This window comes from Temnothorax nylanderi, unplaced genomic scaffold (assembly GCF_030848795.1).
Source record: "Temnothorax nylanderi isolate EJ_2023f unplaced genomic scaffold, tnyl_v1.0 TNYL_tig0054_pilon, whole genome shotgun sequence".
In the NCBI taxonomy this organism is placed as follows: Eukaryota; Metazoa; Arthropoda; class Insecta; order Hymenoptera; family Formicidae; genus Temnothorax; species Temnothorax nylanderi.
The window spans coordinates 652322-664592 of record NW_027249116.1 but is presented as its reverse complement, the minus strand read 5'-3'; the positions used below and the strand labels follow the sequence as shown (position 1 = coordinate 664592).

The 12271-nt window shown below is 42.6% G+C and overlaps 1 protein-coding gene across 2 annotated transcripts in view; it reads right to left on the bottom strand.

Annotated features, from left to right (window-relative positions):
- The window catches only part of Fak (protein tyrosine kinase 2 Fak), a 46894-nt gene that overhangs the window by 27939 nt on the left and 6684 nt on the right, over positions 1 to 12271 (bottom strand). Inside the window, exon 1 of one of the 2 annotated variants that reach the window (XM_071706813.1) lies at positions 6933 to 7189. The exons of the other annotated variant lie outside the window; for it this stretch is intronic. The gene's annotated coding sequence lies outside the window, so the exon portion shown is untranslated. Of the gene's footprint in view, positions 1 to 6932; positions 7190 to 12271 lie in introns of those variants that run through there. 2 annotated transcript variants of the gene reach the window in all.

Below are 12271 nucleotides of genomic sequence, written 5' to 3'. Positions count from 1 at the left end.
CAGAAAATGAGAACACTTTTGTATGGAGAAATTTATGCAATGTGAATACATCAAGTCCCCTGGGAAAGTTCAGCCACTGTTCACGCTGAGAAGTAGGCGAGTGTTTAAATACAATTGATATAATTGGCGAATGATTTCTCTGGATGATCCGCTAGTTGCGTCCAAATTGTGCGTTTCGCCGCGAACCGTTAATTCTCCTCGAAAATTTAGCACGCAATAAATTTAATTCGCTCGATTCATTAATTCGAGCGATTAAAATACAGTCGTTTGTGCGCGATAATGCTAATGAGCGCGTATGAAAACGTAAGGATTTATGAGCAATGCGCGAGGCCATTATTTATTCGAACGTGATAAAGCCGCCCCCTTCGTCGAACGGTATCTGGTAATACGGCAGTACCGAACTAGTTGTGATCGTTAGTGCGATTGTTGTCAATTGATCGTGTATAACTTTGCAAACTTTGACATGCATACGACATACCACGAAAAGAAAGTTACGTTAATATATATGGACTTTAATGCTCTCATGTCGTGTCGTGTTTATAGCGTGTCTCCCATAGAAAGAAAACGTACGTGCTCAAAAAAATCCACAGATCCGAGCACGAAGAATCTGTTCGACGCATGGCTAATCAAATCACAGTCTTTCATGATAGCGCATACACATTAACGAGTAACCATCTAAATGGGCAATAAAATATACCAATGATAAGCGATTATATCTTATTGTATGAATACTCGCGTGAATTAAATATAATCGAGGCTACTAAGCGCGTGACGTCATGCCGAAAGAAGATACACCCTAATTAATTGTAACCTGTTCTATAATTAACTTAGGCTTATTTCACTATTGTCATAATTGTGATTAAGTGTTATTAATGTGATTCGATACTGCATGTTTGTTTCTCGCGAATGGAAAAACTACGAGGAATTTCGTGCGTTAAATCGCGGGCGACGAGGCTTCTGCGTGTTTCGCGACGATAAGACTACGTCTTCTGCATCGCGTTAGGAGAAACGGCTCGTTGTTCTCGGTGTTCGCGCCGAAAAATAAGATCAAGCGGAGCGCGCGCGAGCGGGTGAGCGATAAATCAACACGCGCAACCATCCGCGGACAAAAGTATCTCCAAGTTCATCGAACCACACTTACACGCCCAAAGATACCGCGCGCGCTTAACAATGACTCGCCCGCGTTCTCGCTATCCCTCCCATGGCTCCATTCAAAATGCACGACGAACGGCGGCATGCCACGCACGACACGCATGCACGCGTGCACGACGAGAGCGCGGCTTTCACGCACGCGCTTTCCGCGCGTCACGTGCCACGAATTTTCGTCCCTGCTCGATCAAGCATTGCCGGTAAATTACGCACCGCCCACGCACCGCGCTCACGTAATCTCGACGCGACGCTTCCGTGCGGGTGTACGCAGCGTGACGTAACGGCGTCTCGGTTCTACATAACGGAAATTATGATTAGTTCATAAGTGCACGGGAATCCTATTCCACCTACGTACGCGCAAGCACGCTTTATTTACTTGAAATAAGTAATCGGTATTTTTTCGTTTTTATATGTCGAGTGAAAAAAAAAAAGAAGAACAAATATGGCCAAAACTAACGAGACCGATGCAAATTGTGTAATTACGCGTGGACTTTTGCATCCAACTTGTATCAGGTAAAAGAATCTCGATAATTACATTCGCCCAAAATGAAAAAATTAAACGCTCCACAACGAATGTCCATAATTGTTTATTCTCGGAAATCCGTCCATAATTTAATTACTACGTTCAAACATTCAGTATCTCAACCCTCCAGGAACAACAGATTATCCCGATAGCACGCTATATCGCACTAAAGTAGAATCATTCTCTACGGCCCGATGTTTTATTTTTATATCGTATTTCCTGCTTTTAAAATAATTACAAATAAGAGCCCTTTTTCCCACGCATTAGCTGCTCACGTAAGTAACTCCCGCCCTGTTTCTTTACTCTTGATTCGCTGTTGCCGTGTGCCTCTGTCCAGAAGACGAGGACAGCCAGCAGCGAGACGCGAGCATAGAGAACGTTACCAAATCTACATCCAGGATACGTGCGCTCAAATAAATTTTACAGGTCTGCCGTCTCGCGCATCCTCAGATAAACGCATCCGGCTAATGGAAGAACTATCTCGCAATGTTCGCCGAGTCGCGCGCGAGCCTGAACGAGAATAACTGACATCAAAGGAGACGCTGGGTCGTACGTTCAGGCGAAATCTCGGATAAAAGCCCGGCTAGGATAGTCGTTTCTTTCACGAACACTCTCTGCTGCGAAGATGCTGTAATTTCGTGGAGAAATAACTCGCGCCAAAGCCAGGATGGACCGATTCCTCGATAAAAGAGCAAATTTCAAACCGCGGGACGGTTATTTCCGCGGACAACATCGGAGTTAGCAAGGAGCGATTTAATAGTCAGTCGTTGCTTCTCTGTGCGCGCGTTAAATCCACATTTCTCTTATGAGACGCATCCAGCGCGCGTACTTGCTCCTTTTGCAGCAGACGAATTTAGAACGGAGAAAAGGGAGACGCGGACACAGAAATTACGTTAAAATTCCATGTCCATCCGACGCGGTACTGCGTTACGCGCGAGCGCGCATTGCGCGCTCCAATCAAAAGAGTTGATTGTAATTGAGTTTTTAGCACGAATTTTTTTTCAGCAAGTTCGGCAGGATTTAAATAGAATTGCTAATGTTTGAACAAAAACTTATTAAATTAACAACAATTTTTAGAGACATATATGTAGCCTTTTTAATAAGGCTATTGACAAAAACAACCTTATATTAATTTACACACATCTAATAAGATTTCGGCAAGCTCTCGATGCATCTTCAGCAGATTGCGTAATAGCGATCACAATTCGCTGAGGGATACCGAGACTATTACGTCCAAGAATTCAAAACGGACTAAGAAAGAGAGAGAAAAAGTGAGAATCAATGATTATACTTCTACCAGCGAGTCATTAACGTACGCGTAATTTCACGTTTATTACAGCGGCTTCGCGCAAAATCCACGTTCCCGGACTCCTTGCCGGCGGTTACTCCTTTTTGCTACGGATATAGAACGAGAGAAAGGGAGTAGCAAAACGCGAAGAGGCGCGGCTGGTGCCGCATATTATCTACGTCACATGTCGGAGTGCGTCCAAGTGTGTTTCGAGCATTCGTTTATGATGTTACTTAACAAGTCCACCTGCCCTTTCCAGTTTTATCACGGTGATCGCGCGACGCGATGCGATCGATTAGCGATCGTCGACACTTACTCGACACGTAATCGCGCCAAGTTGACGATTCCCGCATAGTAAGTCAAACGGGACTCGTTATTAAAATGATCGGATTCCACCGTTGCTGCCATAAGCAGCGTATGACGTATGCCCCTTTCTTTCTCTCCTCCCTTCCCTCCCGCATAAAATATCATAAGTCTCCGGTGTGCGTTCGACATAGTGTCCGATTGCGTGTTCGAACGCATAAAGCTAGGATACACAGGAAAGATACAGCCATTACTCGAAACGAAACGAGCGCTCGACGAACAATATAATGACAAACGAGTCTCGAGCGCAGCCAGGCATCGTTCCTATTTCCGCTTGATATAAACAGAAGCCGTCTATACCAGTAGTACCTGCCTAACAGAGGGATCGAAAGTATATGGACTACATGGATTATATTAGACGAATTTAGATTGAGTTTACTCTTTCCGCGGCAATAAGATTGACCAAGAGTTTCAACTACAAGTATATATTATAAAAATGCATGATATGAGACCCGTGATTAAATTTTTAAAATCGAGCTGACAATGAGATAATTAAATATCATATATATATATATATAATTATGCAAGATACTGGGAGCTTTCCAGCAAGCGACACAAGTCGACACAAACGTCGTTCTATCTCTCTTTTTTAGCAATTTGATTAACATAGACAAAACGACACTTGTGTCGACTTGTGTCGCTTGCTGGAAAGCTCCCACTGCGTACTGAGACTGAGATATATAATAAGAAAAGGTGAAACTCGAGTAGTCGAGTGACTTCATCTTGAAAACGTGTTACTATCTATGCTTCTTTCAAATATACATCGTCGTCGCACTAATAAGTCAACGAAGCCTACAGTCCACGACTGTCCGAAAGCGGCACTAAAAACTACTACGGCTCTATAAAGAACGATTCACGTATTTCTCGTGTTCTTTCGCGCGAGTGTGCATTGATATCTAGAATGCTTATAATTGGGCGCATACAGGCAGAGAAACGCACACAGAGAGTGACTCGGCAGATGAGAGCGAATGCACGTACGCGTTGCACGCGGCGATGTGCGTGCACACGAGTGCGCGTATGTCGTAACATAGATACCGCCGGTAGCACGACCACAGAGACGAGCTCCTTGTGTATATAAATAGCTAGTTAGGGTCGATGGACAGACTAAAGAGGCGAACGTGAACCGTGAGAGTCGGGATTCATTCACCTGCAGCAGCAGCAGCAGCAGCAGCAGCCGATCGAAGCAGCAACGCCTAACAGCGCAATTACTCCACTTGGCCAATTTGCTAGACGAACCGCTCTTGGCCCGCCACTACGTCATTAGACGCGTGAGGGAAAATCTGACGATATTTCTCTACGCTTCTAGCAGATTTCAGCGGAAAAGATAAGGCAGACCGCAAAGTGCTTCCGACACATATCTGCCAGCGGATTTTCCCCTCGCCGTCTGATAAATAAATTCAGAAAGGGGAAGAGAAATAAGTTTGACGATTTCAAAAACAGAGTAGTAAAAAAGACAAATAAAAACACAAGTAAAGAAAAATTCTACGTTTTAAATGCAATTCTAAATACATATAGACCATGTTGTAATAATTAGATATATGATATCTCATATGATATCCTTTAGACTCGAGATAAATCTAGAGAGATGTCATATAATTACATTATAATTATACGTACAATATATGTATAATTATACATATTCTTCAATTCAGAATCAAATAGGCGCCAAAGTACCACGATAGTACCGCTACTACCGCAATTAAATCTGGAGATATGTTGTACGAGGAATAATTGGAGAAACATCACATCTAAACGTCACGTTTCATTGTCGAAGCAACTGGGAATAAACGCGTCGTGAAAGTTGAGATAAGTCGATATGTGGGTGCGCGAATCTCGTCCCTCGGGCATCTTCGAGTAAGATCCTGCTGCACGGTGGATGAGTGGATGGAGTTTACACGTCGCCGATAATTGTAACTACTTTGCCAGCGGCAGTTTCGTTTCATTCGTATCAAGAAGCTCGGAACGCATGCGGCGCTTTATCTCTCGCTCAAGCGTCAGCGAATTTCGGGAACATTCCGATAAGACTTAACAGGTGCCCGCAATAAAAGAGTCCATTTGGCAAGCGGCCTCATTCGTTCCATTGTGTTTTGCATCGGTCATTAGCTAGAGTTAGAATACTGCCCGATAACAACTACTGTGTGATTCATTCCTAAACTGATAAAAATATGTTGGAAGTAACGTTAAAAATCAGAGGTGGGCAGTAGTCAGTGGAAAGAAGAGCGTGACAGACGATAGTTGGAATAAGTCGCGTTTCATTCAGTCCAAGTCGAATCAATTCAACGATCGCGCCATCCGGCCGTGACTCGAATTCCCGCTAGCCGCTTAGAAGTCGCGATGTCGAACGCAAAGAGACACGATCGGGCTTTGAGGCAGGAATTCAAGTACCACGAGAACTCGTGGGTGTACGAAACGAAAGGTCGAACATCCAAATACAACCATGAAATCGCATCGCAGCAGGAAAACGTAATTAGCGCTGACTTGATCGTTGAGTATACATATATGGGGTATCTCATTCCTACTGCATTACTTTATAATGGCGGATTTCTTCACCAATAATTTATTTCTGCATATATAATACGCATGTTAAAAAAGCTTTTGATCAAAACATTTGGCATTTTTAAAAAAAGATCTGATTACCTAAACAGTGATTAAGTTGAAATTTTAATGATCACGATTCGATTACTATATCTCGTTACCAAGTTAATAACGTTATAATTTATGGAGAAACAGAAATGATATAAGAGGCACAATCTTCTGATTACGTATCATCTTCGGATGATGAATCTATGACATGCAACGCGCGTGAAATAAAAATGACGCAAAGGAGGTGAATGACGATGTTTCTCGAGGCTCATGCATATCAATCATGGATACACCGTGATTGAAATGCAGACGTAATTGATGTTTCTATGTCTCCGAGCTCAAATTGTTTATACGGCTTGCAGTGTCGATAAACGCCTCGAGCGAAAGACGCCTGCGTGATTCATCGCGAGAATAAAAGTGCGAGTGCCATTATCGGTACAAAGATACGATCGGCATCGAGTTCGTGTCAGGCAGTAGTCTTTTCCCTAGCAATCAAGTTCACGTCCCTCCTCCGAATTGACATGGCCATGATCCATGTTATTATGAGAATACTCGATGCTGAATTAACGCCACTTTGTGCGCTCGCTTGCGGCAGCGAAGTGAACATAAAGCGATGGTAAAAATACTACGATTATTTTCGGAGCGAGAATCTCGTGGAGCTACTGGGTTGCACTAATCTCTCGCGACTCTTGACAGGCCGTGCTTTTAACTCTGCGGATGTCCCGCACTCCTACGGTCATTAATTTCCCCGGCATTTTTTCGTCAGCGCTCGCGTTCGCGTTTCGATGAAATGTATACGCCCGGAACGCCTTGCCTGGTTACACATTTTAACGACCGATTACGACGCACTGGAAGCGGAAAAAAATGGCTGATAATTAAAATTTTGGTCTCTCGAATCGCTTGGTATATATGATCTTTGTAGAAAGTACCATGCATATTTATTCATCGCATAAATGAATAATTTGCATTTTTATATCTTGGAATACAACCAAAAATCTAGATGGCATTGAGATTTTCGCCAACTACCTTTCACCTTTTGAAGCTAATGCACCGATGTGCTCAGTACGATCTTCACTTTAAATCACGGAGCACTGTAAGAACACTGGTCTCACACGAGAAACGACAGTGAAGGAAATACACTTTCTTTTCAGCGCGATCCCATGGCGCCTTACTTAAGTCGATACTCGAACGCGGAAGAAGAAGTGACACACGCGATGCAAAAAAGAAAGGCACACCACGTAAGGTGGGTGTAGGTTGGCTCCTCTTCCGGCACGATGCATGCAGCCTTGCGGCGAGGCAGCGACTGTCTTCACCATGAGAAGCTACCGTGCGTCCCTCACATACGCATTTCTCGCTCACGCACTCCGTCTGTCTCTGTTTCTCTCGCACTCACTACATCGCAGAGTCTCGCTATCTCTCTTTTCTCATTGCATACCCTATTCTCTATCCTTACGCTTTACATTCTCGTCACTTTATCAGCGCGCTTATCCGCCTCTCTCTCCTTCCTAAATGAATAAATGAATTATCACTCTTTCTCTTTCCTTTCTCCCGCCATCTTCGTTCTCTCTGCTTAGTTTCTTCGTCCTCTTAATCCTCCCTGCAGTCTCCTAACGAATTCCCTTTCGTGGGATCTCATCTTGTAACTTTCTCAAGAACAACATAAAAATTCCGGCGTTATTCATTCATAGTTTGTCTCTGTTAATTTTCTCGTTATCTTTTTTATAAGGAAAGTTTTTCTCGTTCGTTTGTCAAAAAAAACGATGAAACAGCAAACTATATTCACTTACTCCAGTGATTTCGAAGAAATAAGGGCCGTGATCTCGATTTTCCGGAGAAAATCCGCGGCGTGGAATTAAAGGTCAACCAAGCTTCATGACAAGAATTAGTATCATTTTAGTTCCTCGAATGCCGCCTCTGTTGCGATATCCCGTGAGAAACATGACTGTGACATTGCGGAAACCCCCGAAGTTTTATCAGATATGTATTATTGCAATTACTTGTGAGTGAATCTAGAATTCTGATTACGCGTGTGACAATGTGTCATCAGAGAGTTGCCGATTAAAGATTGATCGCATCTGTTGACTAATCTAGAAAATTTAGTCAGTATAAAACAAATGTGACAAAGAGTCTGATAAATGTAAAACAAAATGCTTCTTAGTGCGGTGTAAAAACAATGGTGACGTAATAGTGGAAATCATAATAGCTCTTACTTAGATCGACTCTCTTAGATCATATACACCGGTGACTCAATCGAGGAGTGGAAACGGGAGACTCGTGCCTTCACGACGTACGTCGCTGCGAGGAACGTGACGACGAAGTCATGACAGACCATTCGGAGTGAGCGACAAACGCCCGGCTACTTTTTTATCCTGACTGCTTAGCGGGAGAGACGACACGTGTGTGAAACAAATTGCCCGTGCGAGATAGAGGCGAAAAAAGGATGAAAGGAGGAGGATCGCAGATGTAGGACCACACGCTTGCATGACGATGAAAATTAGGCGATTCGTATAGATATAGATAAAAAAAACAGATAACTTTAGGCTGAAAATTTACGAAAACTCTAGTTTAGAAGATCGTGCATTATTTCCAGTTTATTTTTCGGTCGTAGGATGTCTCGGGATGTTCCTGTCTGGCAGCAGACGAAAACCGGTAGGAATGCGCTGATAAAAGTGCGATCGATAGAAAAAAAAGCCGCGATATCGTGTCTCTTCTTTTCCATGTCTCTTCTTTTGATTTCCGTTTCAACTGCTCGCGTGATGCATCTTGCACGCGAAAGCTGATGTTTGCGATGCGTGTCGACGCAGCTGTCAGGAGTCGACGTGGCGACAGCCACTGCCTCGATTCAACGGTCGCGGGTCGGGAGCATGCAACTTCGTTAACAGTTTATTATTTCGTGGTTAAACCCCGACAAACTTTTATTGCCTATCTACTATCGCACGTGGGCTCAAATGAAATGTAAGCTTCATTTAATAATGAGTTTTATTTTCTGACCTAATATTAGAGATTGTACCTACTCCACATATTCTTTGATATTCATTATAACTCCTTTTTTTTTAAGTAAAGGCATCTTTTCTAAGATATTTTACTCTGTCTTCAAAGAAACATTTTGTCACCAATGTTTTTTCTATGCATAAATGCTTGTTTTGAAAATGATCGCGATTGTCCACTTTACGTGTCCGTGGATTGGAAGATGATTAACGACGACATTAAAGCCACCACGAAATTAATCACTCTAGATCTTCTAAGAGCTTATTGAGCGAGGTCGACGAAACTTGGTTTTCATGCATGTGACCTTATTTGTCGCCACCCCACTTCGTCTATTTTAAGTTCCACGGAAGCACGTGCGCACGAACGGAAAGGTCAATACCATAAGAGAGGACTCTGGGATCTGATACGCTCTTGACATAATTACGTAATCGCCGTCATATATCATCGTTGACAAACCTCAAAACAGGAAGAGTCACTAATTACAAAAAATAATTATGTATAATAAATATCATGCATCTATATTTATCGCAATATAATAAAAAAAACTGTCGAAAATATATGCGTTTCCTCAATGTTTCATAATATCTTTTGCGATTCGATAGCCGATCAACCCCTTGTTTGGTTAGACTACCTGGAAACCAAAACTTTATTCTTCACAGAATAGTACTTGTAATAGTACTCGTAGCTGAATCATCCACCACCCACGACGGATTGAGATAAAGCGACGAGACGAGAAGATATTGAAGAAGACGAAGAGGAACAAGAAGGGGAGAAGACAGAACGGAGGACGTTATTGTCGCTCGAGCACTTTACGCCAATTTGCAGACGCGACGTTTTGAAAAGGATGTTCCTGATAATATGGAAAACGTTGAACTCAGCGGCTAAGGTCAAGTGAGCTAGTCGTTCCTCGCGCTAGTTACGACAGCTAATAGGATACGCGCATCATCGGTGAACGGAAAGAAGAGAAGATCTAAGTAAATAGACCTTGCTAGTCGAAAGGTACAACCGAAATGGATGAGACAAACGCGGTATTTTTATTTGCAGATTAATCTCTCTTGCGCGAAAAAATACTTTGACATATAAAAAGATTAAAATATATCTATATAATTTTTTAAAATAATACGCAAGGAAAAAACGTGAACCATTATAATACACTATTGTAATACTTTAGCGTTTAAAGTGATCTTCAACTGAATTATAGATACTTACAAATGTATTTTAATTGTTACAAATAAATTACAGTTGCTGTTTTATGTGTTTATCGCGAGAACTTTTTACTTTCCGGAGGAATCCCTTCAAGAAACATAAAACGCCGGGAGATTTTCACTTCGCGGAAATTTCTTTCATCGCTCGTATAAACTCGTAACACCCTTCGACGAGAAACCGCGATTTGTTCTGAGATACAGCCTTGGGTAGAGGTGGAGGAAAAAGAGGCTGGCCGATGGAGATTTCTTTCTCCAGTTGAAGTTTCTTTTCTACAATTGTAGCTGCGTGTAAGAGCATGTCGAGTACGAGAACAGCGAGGTGGGAGTACGATCGTGGGAGAGATGAAAAGGGATATAATGGAGGAGCGCGGAGGTGGAAGGAAAACAAAAAGAAAAAAAAAAGAAATCTTCCTCGCTATCTACAAAGTGAGGAATCGCGCGTAATAAGTAGCCTGAATGTGTCTGGAGAAGTCGAACGAAAGACGGCTTGTTATACTCTCGTTTCCGACGTTTTCTCTTTTTCCGCAAACGGCGTGGCAAGGAACGAGAGAAAGGCGGAGACGCAACGCGCCCGGGAAAATGCGTGGAATGTTTATGACTCTGATGATAAGGCGTTTCGCTAGGCTGCGCGAAATCGTGAAAAAAATTTGAGAAAAGTCTGAACGCACGCGAGATGGATAATTTTTCTAACGCCGTCTTGAGTTGTCTTTCCATTGACTAATAAGGGATACGTATTTCCAAGTGGCTTCGTTATATTCTTATTTGCCCGTCGATGTTTATCTTTTATGAGGTGCAAGGAGGGCGACTGGAGGAAAGGAGAGGCACGGGAGGTGGCCGTATCCCGCGGGATAATAACCGGACGGAGGCGGATGTTAACTACTAGGCCCGCGTAGGTAGACTCACCTGAAATGATCGGCCAATTTAGTGCGACCGCTTATTATCGGTCGCAGAAAAAGCGGCGCGGAACGACGCCGGAACGCGAAGCGAAGTAAACGCCGAGCGGAGCGCACCGATATTCGAAATTACTCGTTTCGCCGACCGCTGCACGCTTGTTCGCCTAAATATTCTCTCGCGTGTAAGATCGTTAATAAACGAAAGAATAATACACTCATCGAGCTATTTCTTTGCAATAAGATTCAATTTCATAATCTCAAATTCGATAAGAGTGTATTTGAGACTGTTGAGTGACTGTTAAATATTTTTGTCATTAACCCTTACGCAAAGATTAAATTACTTTTGCAGTAACTTGCGAGATGTGGCAAAAAATCGAAAATGGGTAATCGTCGTAAACGAAGTCAATGAACCGGGGAGAGGAAGGCAGATTCGAGTGTGGCGCGAAGATTTTACGAGATAGTGGCTGTTAAGAGCGCACGGTGCCGAATAAACTCTCGGGAGCTCCGAAAATTATTTCCGTCGTAAATCCTTCTTTTCCCCCGACGAACGTTTAAAGTCGTATTTCGTAAAGCGAAAGCGTACGAGTAGGCTGAGAAAACGAAAGAAGGTCAACTCTGTTATCGCATTCTTCGATTGAATTATTTCGACCGATTGGACATTTAAAATTTATAATAGCTCCTTATTTCACTGATGAAAATATTCTTCATGTTGCAGTTCTGTTCCGAATTCTGTCATGAATTATGAATCGTTTAAAATGGGCTTGAAAATTATTTATGTCGTTATCTTAATCAAGATAAAAAAAAACGAAGAAAATGACTAATGCATAAAGTATACGATTTAAATAAAATAATGGAAGAAATCGAATCAAATGCACGTTTACATGAAAGCTTATGTCCTGAATGATTAATGATAGCAGCATTTAATTGGGATATGCATCTTGTTGGCTCATCGGAAAACAAAAGCTCTTGGGATTGCTCGCGCGTCTATGGCGTTAATTACCGTGGTAAAATGACTGATATCATCTTCGTAATCCGACCGAGTCGCCGCGAGACGCGCGGTAAATTGTTTCTATCTACCGGAAACGCGCAAGCCTACTCGACGTCGTTGCTCTCAGCAATCGCGAGATCGCGCGAGATGGAAATTTCGTCAGTACGCCGTTGAGTAAATTGTCTCAACTATGTCAATTCGTAAATTGTCGTCCAGCGTGTCATCGCACTATCGTAATAAAACTGTATATGATGCAAGAGATGTCTATTTATAATTTGGAAAAAATTAACA